The sequence below is a fragment of the Nothobranchius furzeri genome, unplaced genomic scaffold (assembly GCF_043380555.1).
Source record: "Nothobranchius furzeri strain GRZ-AD unplaced genomic scaffold, NfurGRZ-RIMD1 Scf217, whole genome shotgun sequence".
NCBI classification, from domain to species: Eukaryota; Metazoa; Chordata; class Actinopteri; order Cyprinodontiformes; family Nothobranchiidae; genus Nothobranchius; species Nothobranchius furzeri.
The window spans coordinates 10,001-20,000 of record NW_027223233.1 but is presented as its reverse complement, the minus strand read 5'-3'; positions in this window follow the sequence as shown (position 1 = coordinate 20,000).

Below are 10,000 nucleotides of genomic sequence, written 5' to 3'. Positions count from 1 at the left end.
TTGTGGTTCTCGCCCCGGGACTTGGGTCAGAGAATAGCCCAAGTGGGACACTTGTGTCGGACTAGGGAGGCTCTGCCGTGCCCCCTGGAGGTCTAAAGGATGACCAGTAGTTGTGGTTCTCGCCCCGGGACTTGGGTCAGAGTATAGCCCAAGTGGAGCACTTGTGTCGGACTAGGGAGGCTGTGCCGTGCCCCCTGGAGGTCTAAAGGATGACCATTAGTTGTGGTTCTCGCCCCGGGACTTGGGTCAGAGTACAGCCCAAGTGGAGCACTTGCGTCGGACTAGGGAGGCTGTGCCGGGCCCCCTGGAGGTCTAAAGGATGACCAGTAGTTGTGGTTCTCGCCCCGGGCCGTGGGTCTGAGTATGGCCCAAGTGGGACACTTGTGTCGGACTAGGGAGGCTCTGCCGTGCCCCCTTGAGGTCTAAAGGATGACCAGTAGTTGTGGTTCTCGCCCCGGGACTTGGGTCATAGTATAGCCCAAGTGGGACACTTGTGTCGGACTAGGGAGGCTCTGCCGTGCCCCCTTGAGGTCTAAAGGATGACCATGAGGTCAAAAGGATGACCAGTAGTTGTGGTTCTCGCCCCGGGACTTGGGTCAGAGTATGGCCCAAGTGGTGCACTTGTGTCGGTCTAGGGAGGCTGTGCCGGTCCCCCTGGAGGTCTAAAGGATGACCAGTAGTTGTGGTTCTCGCCCCGGGTCGTGGGTCCGAGTCTGGCCCGAGTAGAGCACTTTGGTCGGCTACCGGGGGGTGTGCCGTGCCCCCTGGAGGTCTAAAGGATGACCAGTAGTTGTGGTTCTCGCCCCGGGACTTGGGTCAGAGTATAGCCCAAGTGGAGCACTTGTGTCGGCCTAGGGAGGCTGTGCCGGGCCCCCTGGAGATCTAAAGGATGACCATGAGGTCAAAAGGATGACCAGTAGTTGTGGTTCTCGCCCCGGGACTTGGGTCAGAGTATAGCCCAAGTGGAGCACTTGTGTCGGCCTAGGGAGGCTGTGCCGGGCCCCCTGGAGGTCTAAAGGATGACCAGTAGTTGTGGTTCTCGCACCGGGACTTGGGTCAGAGTACAGCCCAAGTGGAGCACTTGTGTCGGTCTAGGGAGGCTGTGCCGGGCCCCCTGGAGGTCTAAAGGATGACCATGAGGTCAAAAGGATGACCAGTAGTTGTGGTTCTCGCCCCGGGACTTGGGTCATAGTATAGCCCAAGTGGAGCACTTGGGTCGGACTAGGGAGGCTGTGTCGTGCCCCCTGGAGGTCTAAAGGATGACCAGTAGTTGTGGTTCTCGCCCCGGGACTTGGGTCAGAGAATAGCCCAAGTGGGACACTTGTGTCGGACTAGGGAGGCTCTGCCGTGCCCCCTGGAGGTCTAAAGGATGACCAGTAGTTGTGGTTCTCGCCCCGGGACTTGGGTCAGAGTATAGCCCAAGTGGAGCACTTGTGTCGGACTAGGGAGGCTGTGCCGTGCCCCCTGGAGGTCTAAAGGATGACCATTAGTTGTGGTTCTCGCCCCGGGACTTGGGTCAGAGTACAGCCCAAGTGGAGCACTTGCGTCGGACTAGGGAGGCTGTGCCGGGCCCCCTGGAGGTCTAAAGGATGACCAGTAGTTGTGGTTCTCGCCCCGGGCCGTGGGTCTGAGTATGGCCCAAGTGGGACACTTGTGTCGGACTAGGGAGGCTCTGCCGTGCCCCCTTGAGGTCTAAAGGATGACCAGTAGTTGTGGTTCTCGCCCCGGGACTTGGGTCATAGTATAGCCCAAGTGGGACACTTGTGTCGGACTAGGGAGGCTCTGCCGTGCCCCCTTGAGGTCTAAAGGATGACCATGAGGTCAAAAGGATGACCAGTAGTTGTGGTTCTCGCCCCGGGACTTGGGTCAGAGTATGGCCCAAGTGGTGCACTTGTGTCGGTCTAGGGAGGCTGTGCCGGTCCCCCTGGAGGTCTAAAGGATGACCAGTAGTTGTGGTTCTCGCCCCGGGTCGTGGGTCCGAGTCTGGCCCGAGTAGAGCACTTTGGTCGGCTACCGGGGGGTGTGCCGTGCCCCCTGGAGGTCTAAAGGATGACCAGTAGTTGTGGTTCTCGCCCCGGGACTTGGGTCAGAGTATAGCCCAAGTGGAGCACTTGTGTCGGCCTAGGGAGGCTGTGCCGGGCCCCCTGGAGATCTAAAGGATGACCATGAGGTCAAAAGGATGACCAGTAGTTGTGGTTCTCGCCCCGGGACTTGGGTCAGAGTATAGCCCAAGTGGAGCACTTGTGTCGGCCTAGGGAGGCTGTGCCGGGCCCCCTGGAGGTCTAAAGGATGACCAGTAGTTGTGGTTCTCGCACCGGGACTTGGGTCAGAGTACAGCCCAAGTGGAGCACTTGTGTCGGTCTAGGGAGGCTGTGCCGGGCCCCCTGGAGGTCTAAAGGATGACCATGAGGTCAAAAGGATGACCAGTAGTTGTGGTTCTCGCCCCGGGACTTGGGTCAGAGTATAGCCCAAGTGGAGCACTTGTGTCGGACTAGGGAGGCTGTGCCGTGCCCCCTGGAGGTCTAAAGGATGACCAGTAGTTGTGGTTCTCGCCCCGGGACTTGGGTCAGAGTATAGCCCAAGTGGAGCACTTGTGTCGGCCTAGGGAGGCTGTGCCGGGCCCCCTGGAGGTCTAAAGGATGACCATGAGGTCAAAAGGATGACCAGTAGTTGTGGTTCTCGCCCCGGGACTTGGGTCAGAGTATAGCCCAAGTGGAGCACTTGTGTCGGACTAGGGAGGCTGTGCCGTGCCCCCTGGAGGTCTAAAGGATGACCAGTAGTTGTGGTTCTCGCCCCGGGACTTGGGTCAGAGTATAGCCCAAGTGGAGCACTTGTGTCGGACTAGGGAGGCTGTGCCGTGCCCCCTGGAGGTCTAAAGGATGACCAGTAGTTGTGGTTCTCGCCCCGGGACTTGGGTCATAGTATAGCCCAAGTGGAGCACTTGGGTCGGACTAGGGAGGCTGTGTCGTGCCCCCTGGAGGTCTAAAGGATGACCAGTAGTTGTGGTTCTCGCCCCGGGACTTGGGTCAGAGAATAGCCCAAGTGGGACACTTGTGTCGGACTAGGGAGGCTCTGCCGTGCCCCCTGGAGGTCTAAAGGATGACCAGTAGTTGTGGTTCTCGCCCCGGGACTTGGGTCAGAGTATAGCCCAAGTGGAGCACTTGTGTCGGACTAGGGAGGCTGTGCCGTGCCCCCTGGAGGTCTAAAGGATGACCATTAGTTGTGGTTCTCGCCCCGGGACTTGGGTCAGAGTACAGCCCAAGTGGAGCACTTGCGTCGGACTAGGGAGGCTGTGCCGGGCCCCCTGGAGGTCTAAAGGATGACCAGTAGTTGTGGTTCTCGCCCCGGGCCGTGGGTCTGAGTATGGCCCAAGTGGGACACTTGTGTCGGACTAGGGAGGCTCTGCCGTGCCCCCTTGAGGTCTAAAGGATGACCAGTAGTTGTGGTTCTCGCCCCGGGACTTGGGTCATAGTATAGCCCAAGTGGGACACTTGTGTCGGACTAGGGAGGCTCTGCCGTGCCCCCTTGAGGTCTAAAGGATGACCATGAGGTCAAAAGGATGACCAGTAGTTGTGGTTCTCGCCCCGGGACTTGGGTCAGAGTATGGCCCAAGTGGTGCACTTGTGTCGGTCTAGGGAGGCTGTGCCGGTCCCCCTGGAGGTCTAAAGGATGACCAGTAGTTGTGGTTCTCGCCCCGGGACTTGGGTCAGAGTATAGCCCAAGTGGAGCACTTGTGTCGGACTAGGGAGGCTGTGCCGGGCCCCCTGGAGGTCTAAAGGATGACCAGTAGTTGTGGTTCTCACCCCGGGTCGTGGGTCCGAGTCTGGCCCGAGTAGAGCACTTTGGTCGGCTACCGGGGGGTGTGCCGTGCCCCCTGGAGGTCTAAAGGATGACCAGTAGTTGTGGTTCTCGCCCCGGGACTTGGGTCAGAGTATAGCCCAAGTGGAGCACTTGTGTCGGCCTAGGGAGGCTGTGCCGGGCCCCCTGGAGATCTAAAGGATGACCATGAGGTCAAAAGGATGACCAGTAGTTGTGGTTCTCGCCCCGGGACTTGGGTCAGAGTATAGCCCAAGTGGAGCACTTGTGTCGGCCTAGGGAGGCTGTGCCGGGCCCCCTGGAGGTCTAAAGGATGACCAGTAGTTGTGGTTCTCGCACCGGGACTTGGGTCAGAGTACAGCCCAAGTGGAGCACTTGTGTCGGTCTAGGGAGGCTGTGCCGGGCCCCCTGGAGGTCTAAAGGATGACCAGTAGTTGTGGTTCTCGCCCCGGGCCGTGGGTCTGAGTATGGCCCAAGTGGGGCACTTGCGTCGGACTGGGGAGGCTCTGCCGCGCCCCCTGGAGGTCAAAAGGATGACCAGTAGTTGTGGTTCTCACCCCGGGTCGTGGGTCCGAGTCTGGCCCGAGTAGAGCACTTTGGTCGGCTACCGGGGGGTGTGCCGTGCCCCCTGGAGCCATGGGAGTGAGCTCCAGCAGACTGGTATTTTTCGGAGAACCAGGCCCACACTCCTCAGACTTTGTGCCCAGGGACAGGCCACCAAAATCGGCCGCGGCTCGTGCACTTTGCCCCTGCGTTTCTCCCAGAACCAGAGCCGGAAAAATCCCAAAATTGATGCCCAGAGATAGTCGACTCTGCCTGGAATAGATTGCCACCCAAACCCGCCAACTCACGCTGGTTTTCCGATGGCCTCACCTACTAACCCGAGCATGGTCATCGCTCGCACCTTCCAAAACCTCCAGGGGCGCAGGCACTTTTCATTTACTGGCCATAAGGCCGACCGCCTTAAGCGTTAAGCGATAAGCGAAAGGCTTAGTTTGGACTTAGTTTTTGGAGCGACGAGGTCGCCGTTTTGTCAATTCTGAACCGATTTTCACGCGGTTTTCGACTGCCTGCGCCTGGGGAGCCGCCCAGAAGCCCCAGGCAGTGTTCTGGGTGGACTTCCGGACCGGTCCGGACCCGGTACCGGCCGGGGGAACCGCACCACGCCTCTCGGGCGTTTCTACACCGATTTTCGCGGGGTTTTCGACTGCATAGACGGGGCCACCTGCTGCAGGGCCCGAGGGAGGGCCTTACTGAGCTGGGTCCGACGCAGGGCCCGGTTCCTGGAGCCCGCTGGGGGGGGGGGGGGTTCTCTAAGGCTCACGGCGGGCTGCTGAGGGGCCGGATCGGATGCAGACAGGCGCTCCTCTGCCCAGGTCTTTGCTCCCCTGCCCCACTAGGAATGGAAGACACACTGCCAACAGCTTCTGGAGGGTGATGGGCCCTGCTGCAGACCAGGTCCGACCCAGGTTTCAGCTATCCCACCCCGCAGGGACTTAAAGACACACTGCCATCAGCTTCTGGAGGCTGCTGAGCTCTACTATAGAGCAGGTCCGACCCAGGTTTCAGCTCCTGCAGCCCACTAGGACTTAAACACACACTGCCATCAGCGTCTGGATGGTGATGGGCCCTGCTGCAGACCAGGTCCGACCCAGGTTTCAGCTATCCCACCCCGCAGGGACTTAAAGACACACTGCCATCAGCTTCTGGAGGCTGCTGAGCTCTACTATAGAGCAGGTCCGACCCAGGTTTCAGCTCCTGCAGCCCACTAGGACTTAAACACACACTGCCATCAGCGTCTGGATGGTGATGGGCCCTGCTGCAGACCAGGTCCGACCCAGGTATCAGCTCCTGCACCCCGCAGGGAATTGAAGACACACTGCCATCAGCTTCTGGAGGCTGCTGAGCTCTGCTATAGACCAGGTCCGACCCAGGTTTCAGCTCCTGCACCCCGCAGGGAACTAAACACACACTGCCATCTGCAACTGGAGGCTGCTGAGCCCTGCTGCAGACCAGGTCCGACCCAGGTTATGGCTCTCCCACCCCCCTGGGACTTAAACACACACAGCCATCAGCTTCTGGATGGTGATGGGCCCTGCTGCAGACCAGGTCCGACCCAGGTTTCAGCTCCTCAACCCCGCAGGGACTTAAACCCACACCGCCATCAGCTTCTGGAGGGTGATGGGCCCTGCTGCGGGCCAGGTCCGACCCAGGTTTCAGCTCTCCCACCCCGCAGGGACTTAAACACACACAGCCATCAGCTTCTGGGGGCTGCTGAGCCCTGCTGCAGACCAGGTCCGACCCAGGTTTCAGCTCTCCCACCCCGCAGGGTCTTTAACACACACACTGCCATCAGCTGCTGGAGGCTGCTGAGCTCCGCTATAGACCAGGTCCGACCCAGGTTTCTGCTCCTGCACCCCGCAGGGAATGAAAGACACACTGCCATCAGCTTCTGGAGGCTGCTGAGCCCTGCTGCAGACCAGGTCCGACCCAGGTATCGGCTCTCCAACCAGGCAGAGACTTAAACACACACACACACACACACACTGCCATCAGCTTCTGGGGGCTGCTGAGCTCTGCTGTAGACCGGGTCCGACCCAGGTTTCTGCTCCTCCACCCCGCAGGGACTTAAACACACACTGCCACCAGCTTCTGGAGGGTGATGGGCCCTGCTTTAGACCAGGTCTGACCCGGGATATAGCTCTCCCACCCCGCAGGGACTTAAACACTCACTGCCATCAGCTGCTGGAGGCTGCCGAGCTCTGCTGCAGACCAGGTCCCACCCAGGTTTCTGCTCCTGCACCCCGCAGGGACTTAAACACACACTGCCACCAGCTTCTGGAGGGTGATGGGCCCTGCTGTGGACCAGGTCCGACCCGGATATCAGCTCTCCCACCAGGCAGGGACTTAAACACACACTGCAATCAGCTGCTGGAGGCTGCTGAGCTCTACTATAGACCAGGTCCGACCCAGGTTTCAGCTCTCCCACCAGGCAGTGACTTAAAGACACACTGCCATCAGCTGCTGGAGGCTGCTGAGCTCTTCTATAGACCAGGTCCGACCCAGGTTTCAGCTCTCACACCAGGCAGGGACTTAAACACACACTGCCATCAGCTGCTGGAGGCTGCTGAGCTCTGCTATAGACCAGGTCCGACCCAGGTTTCAGCTCTCCCACCAGGCAGGGACTTAAAGACACACTGCCATCAGCTGCTGGAGGCTGCCGAGCCCTGCTGCAGACCATGTCCGACCCAGGTTTCAGCTCTCCCACCAGGCAGGGACTTAGAGGCACGCTGCCATCAGCTTCTGGAGGCTGCTGAGCTCTGCCATAGACCAGGTCCGACCGAGGTTTCAGCTCTCCCACCCCGCAGGGACTTAAACACACACTGCCATCAGCTGCTGGAGGCTGCTGAGCTCTGCTATAGACCAGGTCCGACCCGGGATATAGCTCTCCCACCCCGCAGGGACTTAAACACACACTGCCATCAGCTGCTGGAGGCTGCTGAGCTCTTCTATAGACCAGGTCCGACCCAGGTTTCAGCTCTCCCACCCCGCAGGGACTTGAACACACACTGCCATCAGCTTCTGGAGGCTGCTGAGCTCTGCTATAGACCAGGTCCGACCCAGGTTTCTGCTCCTCCACCCCGCAGGGAATTAAAGACACACTGCCATCAGCTTCTGGATGGTGATGGGCCCTGCTGCAGACCAAGTCCGACCCGGGTTACAGCTCTCCCACCAGGCAGGGAATTAAACACACACTGCCATCAGCTGCTGGAGGCTGCTGAGCTCCGCTATAGACCAGGTCCGACCCGGGTTCCTGCTCCTGCACCCCGCAGGGACCAAAACACACACACTGCCATCAGCTTCTGGAGGCTGCTGAGCTCTTCTATAGACCAGGTCCGACCCAGGTTTCAGCTCTCCCACCAGGCAGGGACTTAAACACACACTGCCATCACCTTCTGCTGGCTGCTGAGCTCTGCTGCAGACCAGGTCCGACCCAGGTTTCAGCTCCTGCACCCCGCAGGGAACTAAACACACACTGCCGTCACCTTCTGCTGGCTGCTGAGCCCTGCTGCAGACCAGGTCCGACCCAGGTTTCAGCTCCTGCACCCCGCAGTGGATTAAAGACACACTGCCATCAGGTTCTGGAGGCTGCTGAGCTCTGCTGCAGACCAGGTCCGACCCAGGTTATGGCTCTCCCACCCCGCAGGGACTTAAACACACACCGCCGTCAGCTTCTGGATGGTGATGGGCCCTGCTGCAGACCAGGTCCGACCCACGTTTCAGCTCTCCCACCCCGCAGGGGATGAAACACACACTGCCATCAGCTTCTGGAGGCTGCTGAGCTCTGCTAAAGACCAGGTCCGACCCAGCTTTCAGCTCTCCCACCAGGCAGGGAGTTAAAGACACACTGTCATCGGCTTCTGGAGGGTGCTGAGCCCTGCTGCACACCAAGTCTGACCCAGGTTTCAGCTCATCCACCCCGCAGGGACCTAAACACACACTGCCATCAGCTTCTGAGTGGTAATGGGCCCTGCTGCAGACCAGGTCCGACCCAGGTTTCAGCTCCTCCACCCCGCCATCACCAGCTGGAGGCTGGCTGCTGCTCCTGCACCCTGCCATCAGCTGCTGGAGGCTTCTGTTCCTCCACCCCGCCATCAGCAGCTGGAGGCTGGCTGCTGGAGGCTGGCTGCTGCTCCTCCACCCCGCCATCACCAGCTGGAGGCTGGTTGCAGCTCCTGCACCCCGCCATCAGCTGCTGGAGGCTGCCTGCAGCCCCTGCACCCCGCCATCAGCTGCTGGAGGCTGGCTGCAGCTCCTGCACACCGCCATCAGCTGCTGGAGGCTGCCTGCAGCTCCTGCACCCCGCCATCAGCTGCTGGAGGCTGGCTGCTGCTCCTGCACCCCGCCAGCAGCTGCTGGAGGCTGGCTGCTGCTCCTCCACCCAACCATCAGCTGCTGGACGCTGGCTGCTGCTCCTGCACCCCGCCATCAGCTGCTGGAGGCTGGCTGCTGCTCCTCCACCACCCAACCATCAGCTGCTGGACGCTGGCTGCAGCTCCTCCACCCCGCCATCAGCTGCTGGTGGCTGGCTGCAGCTCCTTCACCCCGCCATCAGCTGCTGGTGGCTGGCTGCAGCTCCTTCACCCCGCCATCACCAGCTGGAGGCTGGCTGCTGCTCCTGCACCCCGCCATCAGCTGCTGGAGGCTGCCTGCAGCTCCTGCGCCCCGCCATCAGCTGCTGGAGGCTGGCTGCTGCTCCTGCACCCTGCCATCAGCTGTTCGAGGCTGGCTGCAGCTCCTCCACCCCACCATCACCAGCTGGAGGCTGGTTGCAGCTCCTGCACCCCGTCATCAGCAGCTGGAGGCTGCCTGCTGCTCCTGCACCCCGCCATCAGCTGCTGGAGGCTGCCTGCAGCTCCTGCACCCCGCCATCATTTGCTGGAGGCTGGCTGCAGCTCCTGCAACCCGCCATCAGCTGCTGGAGGCTGGCTGCTGCTCCTCCACCCCACCATGACCTGCTGGAGGCTGGCTGCAGCTCCTTCACACCGCCATCAGCTGATGGATGCTGGCTGAACGCTGGAGGCTGGCTGCTGCTCCCACACACCGCCATCAGCTCCTGGAGGCTGGCTGGCTGCTGGAGGCTGTCTGCTGCTGCTCCTCCACCCCGCCATCACCAGCTGGAGGCTGGCTGCTGGAGGCTGGCTGCAGCTCCTGCACCCCACCATCAGCTGCTGGAGGCTGGCTTCTGCTCCTCCACCCCGCCATCAGCTGCTGGGGGCTGGCTGCTGGAGGCTGGCTGCAGCTCCTCCACCCCGCCATCACCAGCTGGAGGCTGGTTGCAGCTCCTGCACCCCGCCATCAGCTGCTGGAGGCTGCCTGCTGCTCCTGCACCCCGCCATCAGCTGCTGGAGGCTGCCTGCACCTCCTGCACCCCGCCATCAGCTGCTGGAGGCTGGCTTCTGCTCCTCCACCCCGCCATCAGCTGATGGAGGCTGCCTGCTTCTCCACCCCGCCATCACTAGCTGGAGGCTGGCTGCTGGAGGCTGGCTGCAGCTCCTCCACCCCGCCATCAGCTGCTGGAGGCTGCCTGCAGCTCCTGCACCCCGCCATCACCAGCTGGAGGCTGGCTTCTGCTCCTCCACCCCGCCATCAGCTGATGGAGGCTGCCTGCTTCTCCACCCCG